Raw genomic sequence first — 11037 nt, 5'->3', positions numbered from 1 at the left:
TCCTGTGCCGGCAATTGTGCTGCCACCTCGGGAGCGCTCCCGGCCGCCCGGCCTGGTCAAAGGACCTTTGAATTAACCTTTTCACTGGAAAAGAGATTGTGGCCCTATAGAAAAGTATGAATTCAGAGCAAAGCCTTTCTGCGGGATTAGTCCATTAGAAGCAAGAAGAGAAAGGTTTTTTTGTTGTTCTGCGAGATATAAGTGATTACAGGATTTAAAGGGGGGGGGGCGGGAATCGTCTGCTATAGTGGGGAATATCAGCTTTGGAACAATGAGTGCTCTTATCCTCCGGCTAAGTCCCTGTACTGCCCTTATCTGCACCCCATCGGACTGCCTGCCAGGAGAGTGAGCTAAGAGATATAGTGTCCTGTGTGGTCCTTCCCTCCATCCTCTCTCAAGGGAAAAAGGTGTGTGAGAGATGTGGATCTGCTGCACTATAGGATTTTTTAAGAGAAGAGGGAAGGCTGTGCTAAGATTTTATATCAGAGGAAGAGAAGTCACCTGATTTCCTGTCAGAGTTTCTTCTTGTTTTCTTTTTTACATTTTTTTTGGGTGATGTTTTCTTCCCTCCTCACCTTGCCTTTCAATGTTTCTCAAAGTCGGTTATTTGTCCATTAACAGCCAAAGTACCACTACTTGCTCATCTCACCTTTGGGAGAGAAGTAAAAGACTGTGGAATTCCCATCAACTTAGAAAGAAATGACTTTTTTGTATTTTCTTATTAAGATATCTATTCTGACATGCTTAGGTACAAAGGAATTTTTTTTTAATATCAATTAATGGAAGGGCATTTTCAGTTTGGTGACAAATTTGAGTAACCTTAAAAAAGCAAGATTATTTTTTTTTCCTAAAAAAGGGGGAGAACAGCACTTAGTAAATAAGAAATCTGTTCCCTGTACAGTATCTGGTAGAAAGAGTGAGCACCTCTGTTTCAATTCATCATACAACCTCAAATAAAGGCAGGGTTTCTATAGGTCCCATAGTAACTAAAGGTAAAAGGCTTTTCAAATTTCAGACCACGCAGTCCTTACGTCAAAACTATTCAGTTCGGATCTTATCATCAGACTTTCAAATAGATTCTGATCTTTGTTTAGAAACCATCTGGCCAAAGAAAAATTGCCAACTATATCCCTCTTTTTTTTCTTTTTTCACTTCATCCCAAAAATGTGTTTTGCGACCAGCGTTTCACTTTTCATCCTTATGTGTCAAAAGTGATAAAGGACATTTAAATATCCAGTGCATGTTCTTTACACATAACAAAGTTTGTGTAATCACATTCTTGTAGCACTAAAAATCCCATATTCCTTCCCTTTACAGATGGCACAGTAATTATCATTTAGCTCTCAGAGTATAACTCAGGGTGTGGAAAGACACACAAAGTTTACATGCATGCTAACCCACCCTTTTGCAGAATTTCAAATGTAACCAATTTTTTGGTTGTATGGTCACATTAAAATTCCCCTTTTGCAACACTTTATGCAAAAAACAAACACCTGGATTCAGAGTTTCCTAAAGGAGTCATCTGAAAATAGGTACTTTCTGCCAAAATGTCACAAAGATTTATGTGCTTACATTCATGGATTAAATTGAGGACAGGTGGGAGAACATTCAAGTATGAGAAGGAATGATAGCAAATTTATGTGTAAAAAAGGGGGGGGAAGGAGGGTAGTTATTATGATTTCTGGTGGTTTAGATAAAACACACATAGATTTTTTTAAAAGGGAAGGTACCGTGCCCGAAAATCCATCCTTCAGCAGTGAAATAATTATCTGTGGGATTGTATTTCCTTAAAGTGAAGAGAGAGGCATTCTGGAATTCAAAACATAGTGTCTTAACCACGTCACTGAACAGCACTTGGATGTCACACGGAGTGTTGGAGCAGATGTTTATGACCAGGACTCACAGTGCACCAGCACGGTGCCAGCAGGCACTGAGACACTGCAGCTGCAGCTTGCTGTCCTTCCCTGGCCAGGATCTTTGTGCCTCTCCCAAGGACATCCCCTCCCACCACAAAATGGGAGAAAGCAACGGCTCCTGCAGAGGAGAACTGGGTGGTCACTGACATTCCCTGGAGCCCCTCACACGTGGTGGCCTCTGAGCTTCTGCAGGAAGGCCAAGAACAGGTGGGCACTGGTCATGGGAGAGAGGAGACTCAAACCAAGTAAGCTGAAGGAAAAGCAACAAGAACACCGAGCTGTTCGTGAAAATTTGGGTTTAAACCTCGTTTGTGTTTCAAACCCTTTTCTAATCTCTAGGTAGTCTTAAATAGGATCACATAATGCCTGGCCCATTGGGAAGGGATGCTGGAGTCTGACAAATGTCCTCTTATCTCAATTTTAATGGGAGATGGGGATGGGGGCATCCATTAAAAGTCCTGTTGTGTCCAAACCCTACACAGGACACTTTCAAACTAGATTTTACACTGAAGAAAACTGTAACATAGCTCAATAGTCAGCCAAGCCAGCTGCTACTTTAGCCTCTCTAAAACACCATCCCAATTATTATCAGGATTCATAGCTAAGATATGTTGTAAATCAAGCTGTTCAGTGCTCGCTAAATTCCTTTTAGATTAAAATTAACTTCATTCCAATCCGTGCACCCAGAGCTGGCTGTGTATACATTATCGTTCCTTTAAAGCAGCAATGCACTCAAGATCAACACATTCCCACCTTTTAAATCACAGAGGATGATTACATTGAGGCAAATGAAAACTGAAGCATATTGACAAGCTTGCTTTTTTTTTTCCTCCCCACTGCAGGAAATGATTGTAGAGGTAGGCAGCCTAGTGTTTCACAGAAGTACTGTGTTTTATGTAAATAAATATATAGCTAGGAACAGTCATGGAGGTTAAAGGGCATCTGTAAAGAGAAAACTATGATTCCTAGACCCTTTGTTAAGTTTATTTAGTAGAGGGACTAGAGAAAGTTTCAGACTGGGCTGTAAGGTGCTAATAGCCCGACCAGATAAATGTTAGCTTCCCAAGTCTGGATGCCAGAAGAAACTGTAAATGGCTAAGAGCTGACATAGAATTCTTCTATCCAAGAAAAACATATTATTCTGCACCAAAAAAAAAATAGGGTATAGAGTATTACATCTCAGTATAACATTGATGTATTATTCTTTTTCAACCTCTGGCCTTCAGGACAGTGCAGTGTTATCGTTCTATATTAATCCTCCCATGCATAAATTTAGCTTTAAAATTTTTAAGTAGAAACCATCAACCTATGCTTCATAATTTAAAATTTATTTTTATTCACTGTTGCCTCCAATTACTTCTTAGAAACTTAAAGCTGAATTAGACTGCTTCCCTATATTTATTTTTCCTGTATCACACACACATGAAAATTTATCAACATGGAGCACTTGCATAAATTCTGAACCACTGGAATTGCTTTTCTGTTCAGAACCAAATTAAATTATTTATACAGCGACAGTGACTGTTGGATTAGACTTTAATTACAGCAACACTTTTAGAAGAAAAATGGGGTTTATTTACCAAGTTTATAATTGATAATCACTAACAACAACTTGCTCAGTGAGTATTTCACAACTAGCTTAACAGTATGTTTCAGGTGATGCTCCTGAAGGCATCAGGGGCATTTTTCCATTTGCCCTGTACCTGCAGAGTTTGACACCTGACCACAATCGGGTCATCTGTATCTGTCTGTTGCCTCTGAACTCTGAAAGAAAGGTTGTTTTAAAAATTATGTCTGGCAATTTCATCCTGCCAGGTACAACTGAAGCTTCTAGAAATTAATTTTTCTTCAGATAACATAGAATTTTCCATCTGAGGTTCACCAGTTTAATACAACCTTAGGAAATATTTAGGTTAGGCTAATATTGTATAGCTATGTTGCTTGAAAGCTCTTTGAAAAGTGGCAGATTCAACCTATTCCCAGCAGGATGTTAAATTGTGGTACTTATTTACCTGGTGGGATCAAATCATATCCCCATTTTCACCTTTACAATCACACTGAAACCACCAGAAATATGCAATTGGAAAAGAAAGCAAATGTAACGTGAGGTCACTGTTCCTTTTTTCTCCAAGATAAGAAGTTTTCACATAGCAGCAACCTCTGGGAAACAATCCATTTTAGACCAAATTAGTCCCAGTGGTAATGTTGATTTTTAGCAACTGAGTTACACCAGGGATACATTTAATTCTACTGTTCTTTGTTGTTCTCATTAATAAGCCACATTATGTCACACAGTCTGCATGCAAAAGTATGATTAGTGTTATTTAATTACTTTGTTTTTGTAAGAAAATCTACCCAGTTGGGTTGCATATAACCAGTAATGTGGCCAAATCAAATGTGTGCACTCCAACCCAAATATTTTTTTCTTTGTTTCTGCACATATAATTGCATGTAATTTTTAGTTGTGTACAGAATTTTTATGATAAAACCCCATTAATCACATATTCGTCAGTGCAGCAAAAATACATCTGAGCAAACGTGGTATAATGTTACAAACATAAGACATGTTTTAGGATGGAAAGAGGCCAGGATTCCCATCTTCATCTATCCCCTAATGTTACATAAATGACTAAGTCATCATATCCATGGTTTTCACATGGAAATATAAACACCACTGAAATTCCATGCACTATAAATGTCTATGGCTCTTGAGTGCTTAAAATTACCAAGAGTGCCATAAGAACAGTGTACACAACATCCACTGAAGGATGAGAACAGCCCAGGCAGTGCTGGCAGTGGGTGCAGATGACGTGGGGCATTAATTGCCATCCAGGCTCCCACGTTATCACCTTCCCTGGTGTCCTCACACACAGGTTGCTTCAGATCTCTGGCCATTCGGTTCCCTCCAGCTCCTGGAGTGTTTTTTGTTACACTTCCATCACTTGGATTATTTAGCTCTGAAGGCCTAGCATGCAAGTCTATGGCTCTTGAGAGAATGGGGTCTCAAAGTTTATTTAGTTCCCGAAGCCCTGTTCTGGCACTAATTAAAAATAACCTTTCATGGGGGGCACAGTGTCCCACTCTTCTGCAGAAACAAGGAGTTGAAGTCAGAGAAGTTGCTCTTCGTGTATAGCAGCATCCGGGTGAGAAAACTTTTTCTCTGTCTGGGCTTTTGCAACTAAACCAAAGCCAGGCCATATTCTAATCTAATTATAGTCCTTAATCAGCAGTGTGTTACCAGCTCAGGGTCTTTTTAACTTTAGAGTCTCGAGAAAACAATTCATAAACAAGCAGTGGTTGTGAAATCCAGTCAGGCAAGAGACTCCTCTGATTTCGAAGCAGAGATTCGTGCTATGTTGATGACACTACTGGCTCAAATATCATATTTACATTCTAGTTTTTAATGGCTTGCAGTTAGGAATCAGACAAGCTGTTCTGTAGGTGGTCTAAATTATATCCTGTGTGCACACTGCGTGCTAAGAGAAGTTTGCTGATCTAACAAATGATAGAAGACTAAGCAATACCCACTGTACATCCAAATCTTTACCCTGGCAAACCTTATGCTGATTTTTCACAGGAGTTTTCCCTGAGTAATGGCCATAGAATTTGGCCCATTTTGACTGAATTAGTGATTAACAGTTCAGTACCAGGAACCCTGTCCCTTTGGTCCGCTGTAGGTATTTAAAGCTAATTCGCACTATTGCAATTACAAAAAAAAAAAATCTTACTATTTTCCAATCTTTTTTAACCTCGAGTTTTTCTGTGGTGAAAATATTTTATCCATTTAATGTTAATATGTTTTTTTTAGCCAGATCTGGTTACCTAAATATGTAGACATATGACTTGTGGGACTTTCAGGAATACCTGTCTTTCACTAAAATCAAGGAGAATGAACCGTTAAATGTCTTTAATGAGTCATACCAAACTGACTGATGAATAAAAATCACATTAGAAAGCTCTGACAAAGCAGGAGATTTATTCTGCCACCCATAAGCCAAACCACTATTCAGGTCCCAATGCTTGACTTCTGGTAACACTGTCAGTCTCCTTCCTCTTTAACTCACTTCTTTCATGTACTGTAAAAAAGGGCTGTCTAAGATACAACCTGATCTTTCAATCTGTACATAGCTCAGTGAAGATCCTAATCCTGACTGAGACTGGAAATACTCAGCTTAATTATTTTAACTCCAATAAATGGTAAAACCTAGAAATTGTGGTGACACCAGTAGAGAGCTGATACTTCCCATTCTTTGCTTTAATGTTGTATTTGAAACAGAAATGCTTGCAGAGGGATTTTCTTGTTGGGGACGGTGGGTGGGTAAACTGAAACAATAGTTCTGTGACAGGTCCCTAAATGATATCAAAAACTAACACCTTTGTCTTATAAAAGGGATAAAAGATGAGAGCATGGCCTCTGAGGCTCTGCTCCCTCCCCAACAGCTGAGCAGGCGTGTGCACATCTGAGCCTTTGTGCCTGAAGCTGCCGAGGGCCAACTCAGCAGGACTGTGGCTTCTGCCCCTTCTGCACTGGCATGTTCACTGCTCTATCCAGGGCAGCAAGTCACAGTGCAGGCACAGTGGATTCCACCATGTGGGGCCAAAATCAACCTTGGCTGCTTTTCTGGGGGAAGAAAAACTCTGGGACAGCCCTGTGGCCTGGGCTCTTAGTGATGGCAGCAGCCTGGGAGGCATTGTGGAGCACAACTCCCAGGAATTTGTACTCTGGAAACACACTGACTAGTGGGACTAATTGGGAGATTTACCTCCTGATCTGAAGTAACATGAGACATCGTGTAAGAATGAGATTAAAATTATTAATTTGAGGCAATTTCAAGGAGAACAGCCCTTCTTTATGTCACTTTTTCATAATCCTGAAATAACCCCTGGAAGTAGGCAAATTTCAGCTTCCTTCAACACCTGCTAATATGTTTGAGATACATGTTGTAATCCTTGTTCCTCCTTCCTGTATCTTGCTGGACTTTGGCTTTCGGGGAGAGATTTCTGTTGCTGTTCTCTAATTGAATATAGCTCTGCTTACAGCCACGAGTTATTAACACTGTGAAACTCCCTACAGTATCTCAGCTCTTTATCAAGTTTAGGAAAAATTTAAATAACAGTTTAGCAGATAAGGTTCTTTCTTACTTCCCCTCTTTATCCCACTGCCTTCCTGCAGAGCCACTAAAGAGCAGGGAATAGGAATATCAGGGTTACCTCTTCATTCTTAATGAAACGCTGCTTGTGAATAATCATGGAAGGACAGGAGGAAATGCTCCAGCAAGTTCAAACCCGCTGCCAACCCTGATGGTCAGACAGAGGAGGGAGCTGGTGGGTCCCCAAGCATGAACCCTGTCTCAGTGGGGTGGGGGCAAGGGGAGCAGGCAACAAACCCTGTGCAGGTCTCATCTGTGGGAGCTGCTGCCACAGTTCATGGACAGGCCTTGGAAATGCAGCTCCCAGTCCTTCTTGTAGTAGTTATTAGCAGTATAAGAGCTATTATTTTCACTTACAGGCAAAATTTATTCTTTCTTTTATTTTTTTTAGTGTATTGATCTGATCAGATTTTCAGCCTCGGTGCAACTACCTGCTATTTTCATCCCCAAGACTTTGGAGAAGACAGGACATCTGCACCATGTCAGGTGGGTGCTGTCCTGCAGGAGGTCAGAGCCTGTGGAGTGATAGCTTTTACTCAGAGAAGAAAGAGAGTTCTTCCAGGAGCAATGTTCTTCTCTTCATGCCTTGGAGACCCTCAGCAGCAAAAACTACTCTGCTTTCTGCTCTTTCCCCTCCCTGAAGGCTGCCCAGAGCCCTGCCTAGAGGCTGCAAGATACTCCCTGTTCCCAGTGCCCTGGATTGAACCACAAGCTGCTGAACTCTCAAACGTGCTTTTTGGTGGGTGCACACAGTGATGTTTTGTCTGCTGCTCCTTCTAACTTGAGTTCATTTGTCTTGATGTTTCCCACAGATGGTTACAATAAGACTGCAAATGGTTTCCCAGCTTTTAAAAAAAAAAAAAAAAGAAAAAAAAAGGCAACAAAACCCCCCCTCTCCTTTCTATTCTCTTTAGAGAAACTCAGATGTCTTAGTTAGGAATTAAAGTCTGAATATTAAGTTAAACTATTCTGTGAAGTCATTTTAGTTTTGCTGACCTGGATTTTTAAACAATCAAATCACTTTGGGATGGAAATGTTCTCTCTGTAAACGAGGAGAGAAGAATCTTTTCTGCCGTGGCTTAGGTGATAAAGGGTATATATAATAAATAATAACATGGTCATATTTTCAACACTATCCTTGGTCATTGCATTAATCACCCCATGCATAAAAATAGGTTTTCTGATCTGCTTATATATTGTTCTGCATATTTGTTCCTCATTTGTAGCTTCTTTTTTTTTTAATCTATCTTGCTAGATCATGATGGGATAATTTCAGGAAGTTTAGAGCTAGATTCCCTCCTGCTTGCACTAACTCTCTGCTCTGAACAGCAGGACATCCATTCCAAACTAATGTAAGAAAAACAAGAACAAGTTTTCACTGCGAGAGGTTCCTCTCCTAATTCATTCAGACTTTCTGGGAGAAGGGAGGAAAATGGCTTTTGAAATATAAAAGACTGCTATAGCTGGCTCATCACTGGGGTTTGTCATATCCCATTAGCAGCGATCTAGAAATATCAGTGTCATAACATCTTGGCAATCACCCCTCTTTACCAGTATCATATGAATGCCCATCCACATTAATGTCCAGCCTGTCATTCAAACAGCTACAAAAACGTATTGTGTAACAGGAAAAATTGCTAATGCACATAGGCTTTCCTGTTACCAGTAAGAGTAAAGGAATAACATCCTTTATCCTGTAGAAACTGGTACCTCTGTCAACGTTCACCAGACAAAAAACATAACCATCACAGGTACTTTCACCACTTTTGAAGATTTTACATTTTAGATATTCTTTTATCTCCATTAAAATCCCTTACTATACATGTATTTCATGTCCATGGTGTTTGCTGAGGTTTAGACATAAAATATAGCTTCTTTGCCTAATAAACTGCATTTTTTTTCACTACTATTCAAGTAGGTCCACTTTATTACAGAAACCTAAATGTTCAGTCATTGTAAGGGATTACCATTACATATTCCTATAAATAATTGTTCACTTTAAGGATAAAGTGAGTAGGAATTTGCTTCCAAAGCATTCTCATCAATATACTGTCAGCTTAATGCTGATACCTTTTAATTACATGGGATTTTTTCTGGAGATTTATCCTTAAATCTCTCAATAATCCTAGCAAAATCTTCATGTCAACTAATGGACCGCTCCCCTTGCAATTGCATCAAGCAAAGAAAAGGATCTAAACGTTTCCTTCCCTTTTTCCTCAATTTAATAATACAGAGTTGTTAAATGGGAATAGAATGTAGGAAATGTCAATCCATAAACAAGAAAACTCCCAGTAAAAGAGACTGGGTTACATGCCTTCCTCTGAATAGAAAAAATTCAGCTGCAAGTCTGTGGCATGCAATTTCATCTTTCAGGAATTTTCTTCGGGCTCACAAAGGAGTACACATTATTCAGCTTTTGTCTGCAAACGATAAAACAAAGCCAGCACGAGCTCGGAACAGGAAACAGAGAGAAGCAAAACAATAGCCTTGAATTTGGAATAAGACCTAGATGTTAGGTGGCTGAGCTATTTGAAATATAATTGCAGCTACAAATATTCCGGGCTCGCCGGGCGAAATTTAATAAATAAATAAAAAATTGGGTGTGAACACGCCGTTGATGCGGGCGTTCGGCACAGTGCCACCTCCTGCAGACCTGCCGAGCTTCGGAGCACATTTTTCTGATTGAACGCTCTTCTCCCAGTCAGTCAGAGCGCGGCACCAGTTGCCAGAAATCATTCATCAGCCCCTTGCAGAAAGGGCTGTCAGCTCAGGCTGCAGGCCTAGCGCCAGGCTGTCAAGTGTTGGGCTTGCAGCCAGTCTGTCATGGTTTGAGGCTGGTAGCCAAGCAGTAACTTTGATGTTTAAGGGGTTAGCCAACTGGTATGTGAGGGTGGCCTATCAGCTCAGAAATAATATACCGCACTCAAAGGTCACGAGTCCTGAAACTAATCTGGCTGTTATAATATTTCTAATAAAAACTGAGGTAGACCTTTTATATTGTAAAAAGTGTTCAAATTATTTCAGTATTTGTTTTGATTAAAATTTCCATTACACGTGCTTTTCATTACGCAACTCAATTAGTATATAAAAGATTTTCTGTTTAAAATGTTCAAATGAGCATAATTGTTCAATTTGGAAAGATTACAATGCTTTTATTTAATTAACACTGCAATAAATACTTCATTTTGTAATGAACCCCATACTTTTGGGCCATTAACCATTCACTAAATTTACAGTATGGAAGGTTCTTTATGGGGAAGAAGATAAATAAAGCGATTTAAATGAATGTGCAACAGCTCTGATGCTAAGCAGCAAATTATAGCTTTTTGCTTCCCATCCACAAGAGTCATACCTCGATTACAAACATATGGGAACGTAATAAACACTATACATTTCAATTACTATTTTGAACATGAGTTACACAACACTTTCAAATCTGCTACGTAGAAATGCATGTCTGCATTTGTGGCATCTTCCCAGAAGAAGAAGATGAAGTAAATTTTCATCTGCCTTTCTCTTTCTCCTTCTCCCAACCCATCCACTGGTTCTTCGGTTCTGAAAATCTGTGTGGGAATTTCCTGATTTAAACCCGATCATTTGTTTCTTCATGAGAGTAAAAGGAACCAAAAACCAACAAACTTCCCAGCAGTAGCAATATGATGGAGGAAAATGCCCTGGTAGTAGCATGGTGTGGTGAATGAAATCACACCAATGAATGAAACCACAGAGAGCAGGGTTCTAACAGAGTGACAGGAATACAGGGCAAACCCTGGCGCTCCAGTTGGATCACGTACATCCATCCCTCCATTCTAAAGCTACAAGTGCATCTAAATTCATAAATCAGAAAGAGGCCTAAGAGGTAAAAATGGCTCTGTCAGGTAGTGGAAGTACTTCTCAGAGTTGGATAGGAAGCAAGAGCCTGGAGTCATAGAATCATTTAGGTTGGGAAAGACCTCCAAGACCCCGGAGTC

At 39.9% G+C, this 11037-nt stretch overlaps 1 long non-coding RNA gene across 1 annotated transcript; it reads left to right on the top strand.

Annotated features, from left to right (window-relative positions):
- Window positions 1-1915: 1915 nt before the first annotated feature.
- On the top strand, window positions 1916-7776 carry LOC108505922. Its single transcript, XR_001877636.1, has 3 exons — window positions 1916-2123; window positions 7458-7552; window positions 7710-7776. It is a non-coding gene; the product is annotated as an uncharacterized LOC108505922 (long non-coding RNA).
- Window positions 7777-11037: the final 3261 nt, after the last annotated feature.

This window comes from Lepidothrix coronata, unplaced genomic scaffold (genome assembly GCF_001604755.1).
Source record: "Lepidothrix coronata isolate B3197 unplaced genomic scaffold, Lepidothrix_coronata-1.0 Scaffold202, whole genome shotgun sequence".
NCBI classification, from domain to species: domain Eukaryota; kingdom Metazoa; phylum Chordata; class Aves; order Passeriformes; family Pipridae; genus Lepidothrix; species Lepidothrix coronata.
The sequence above is the reverse complement of the archived record's forward strand: the minus strand, read 5'-3'. Positions and strand labels throughout refer to the sequence as shown.